Source organism: Frankliniella occidentalis, unplaced genomic scaffold (assembly GCF_000697945.3).
Source record: "Frankliniella occidentalis isolate FOCC.00 unplaced genomic scaffold, Focc_3.1 Scaffold217, whole genome shotgun sequence".
Classification (NCBI taxonomy): domain Eukaryota; kingdom Metazoa; phylum Arthropoda; class Insecta; order Thysanoptera; family Thripidae; genus Frankliniella; species Frankliniella occidentalis.
Window position 1 is genome coordinate 65,515 of NW_026267343.1, and position 3,266 is coordinate 68,780.

Here is a 3,266-nt window from a genome sequence, read left to right on the forward strand (position 1 = left end):
CTGCGCTTCGAGGTGCTCGAGGGCCCCGGGCACGGGCGCCTGTTCCTGCGAGACCCGGGGGCGGCTGGCGGCTACCGGGGCGGTGGCGACGGCCCCGGGGTCCTCGGGGGCGGGCCGGCCCCAGCAGGCCGCGCAGCAGGCGGTCCACTTCACGCAGAAGGACCTGGAGGCCGGCCGCCTGTGGTACCAGCACGACGCCAGCGACTCGTTCTCCGACGCCTTCCGCTTCCGAGTGGACGTGCCCGGCTCCACCGTGGAGGGTCGCTTCGAAGTGCGAGTCTTCCCGTCCAGCTACTGGGAGCCGTTCACCGTGCACGCCAACGAAACCATCACCGTGGAGGAGGCAACTAGTGTGGCGGTGACGTCCCGCTTCCTGGACGTCCGCCAGCGCCACGTCCCCGCCACGGACATAACCTTCGTCGTCGTGGATCCCCCGCAGTTCGGCTACCTGGAGATCGAGTCTCAGGCGCAGGCCACGTCCACGGAGGACCCCCGCGGCGTGCAGCCCCAGCAGCCGGGACAAGCCTCCGTCACGGTGTTCGAGCAGTCCCTGGTCAACGAGGGCCGCGTCCTGTACGTGCAGACTGCCCCCAACCAGACCCAGGACCGCGTCGTCGTGGACGTGACCAACGGCGTGCAACTGATATACACTTCTATTTGCAACTCCCACTTATAAACACGTTCAAGTACTCAACACTGTTTCTTGCACCTACAAGTGTCTAACACGATAGTTGTGCACTTGCAATTGCAACACTTGAACTGGCCCGTGCAACACCCCCTGTTGAACACTCACAAGTCACAATAAGTGCACAACTGTCGAGTTGTTCAACACTTGAAATTGCACAAATTCGTGTTGAGCACTTGCACGTGTTGAACTGGGAGTTGCACACTTACAAGTGCGTAACAGTTGACCACTAGTTTCTCACAGATACAAAGAATACAGAGTAATACAAAGATAATACAAGGTAATACAATGTAATACAATGAATACAAGAGAATACACGGAATACACGAAATACAAAGTAATACCAAGTAATACAGTGTAATACAGGACCCGGGGACAGAGGAATACATCAGTTATTTACCCCGGCGCGGGGTGGAGGAAAATAAAAAGCAGTGTGTGCGCGCTCATCGCAGTATGGAAATGGCCGGCGCTACGAGCGGCCCCGCCCCGCCCCGCCCCGCCCCGTTACGAGTCATCAGCGGCGCGAACAGCCGGCGGAGCAGAGATGTGCAGACGAGGCAGATCTTGGCTCGTGGAGGCTCGTGGCCCTGGCTCGCGGCTGGCTCGTCTCGTGGCTCGACCCGAAGTCCGACGAGCCTCGCCATCGACGGCGAGCCTCGCCGATTTGGCGAGCCACGCCTGCCTCGTCGGTCAGCAAGGGGTCGGGGTTGGGGGGAGGCGAACTCTACGAGCCAGGTCTGCCTCGTAGAAACGGCGAGGCTCGCGTTAAGTTTCGGGTTCGAGCCACACTTTTAGCAGCACTGTGCAGGCAGCATGCAGAGAGCTACGGGTGAGGGGGTGGTGGTGCGGTGGAGTTCGGTGACCACGTGGGTTCAAATCACCGGTGAGGCTCGCTCTAATAGTCCAGTCAATCTATGCAGAAAACCCCCCTTACCTAGACAAAATTCCGAACTGCACCAAACTTTGGGGATCGTTTTATGCATGTCTAAGGAGTGTCTGGCCGAAATTCCCAAAAAATCCCACCGTGCCGATCGGCTTAAATCGCGTTCAAAGTTCAAAATTTCGACTTTTGAACAAATGCGTCTTACTCGGGGTCTGTTTGAGATACAGCAATGCGGTTTGCCGCATTCAATGCAGAATGATTTCCTCTTTCAGAATATATAAGGGTTTGTAGAGTTCATACTAAAACTTTAGTCTCCAGAAGGAAAAAACTATGATTTTTCTCAAATTTGCGGTTCTCCAATTTTGTTTTTGCTTTTTTATGACGAAGCCAGCCTAAATTTGTTGAAAATACTATTTACAAACGTTGCAGGCCTTGCGATTGTCTACAAAATTGATTAACATAAAATTTCTGTATCTCGAAAACTCTACGTACTAGAAAGAATGGAACACGTAAAATCGGTGCTCGGTTTCCGAGTTCCTATGGAGAAGTCCCCTAAGGGGCGCTAGGCAACCATCAGGACACACCTCGAATTTTCCGCATTTTTCGTGTTTTGCTTAGTTTTATACTCAAATAGGTAGGAGATGGGTTTAAGTGTCTCGCCTATCGTATCCTGCTGTCACTTGGGTGTGAGAATTTACTCTTCGCAGCAAGTAGACAGCCTTTGGCTACTTTTAAACGTCAGAAACACCGCTTAGGGTTTTCTGAAGATTTGACTAATTTACACTTTTACGGTGCCAGAGGACTACCGATAAAGAGATACTGATGTTATACCGACATATTTTGATGGGAAATGAAAAGAGGATTCTAAAGACATATTCACTAAGCCGTTTTTAAACATTGCGAAAGGAAATACAGCTAAAAATATACCACTTTCCAGAATGAATTTTCAGCGTTTTTAGGTAAAAGAAATTTTGAGGAATACGAACTCATTTGGATCGTTCTTTTGCAACATCTAGGTCGCATCGCTCTCCTGAGCCCAAATTAATTTGCGATGGTTTGGAATTCTGCTCAAAATGACGAATGTTAGGTCTCCAAAGTGGCCAAGAATAGCTAATTTCGTCAAAATATGCCCTTAAATGGACTTTTCGCTGACTTTCAGTATCCTTTTTTGGCATGTCCCATTTAAGAAATTGCCAACAAAGCTTTATTTTGGATTAATGAAGTATGACACAGTCTACTTTCCAACGTTGTCAATATGAAATTGCCAATTGCCTAAGTAAAGTATTCTTGCACCGCAAAATAACCATTTTTATTGTACCAAACTGTAAGTAGATTGTTAGCTGTATTTCCTTTCGTAAGCTTTGAAAACGGCTTAGTGTATATGTCTTTGGAATCCTCTTTTGTCATTTCCTATCAAAATATGTCGGTATAACATCAGTTTCTCTTTATCGGTAGTCCTCTGGCACCGTAAAAGTGTAAATTAGTCAAATCTTCAGAAAACCCTAAGCGGTCTTTCTGACGTTTAAAAGTAGCCAAAGGCTGTCTACATGCTGCGAAGAGTAAATTCTCACACCCAAGTGACAGCATGATACGATAGGCGAGACACTTAAACCCATCTCCTACCTATTTGAGTATAAAACTAAGCAAAACACGAAAAATGCGGAAAATTCGAGGTGTGTCCTGATGGTTGCCTAGCGC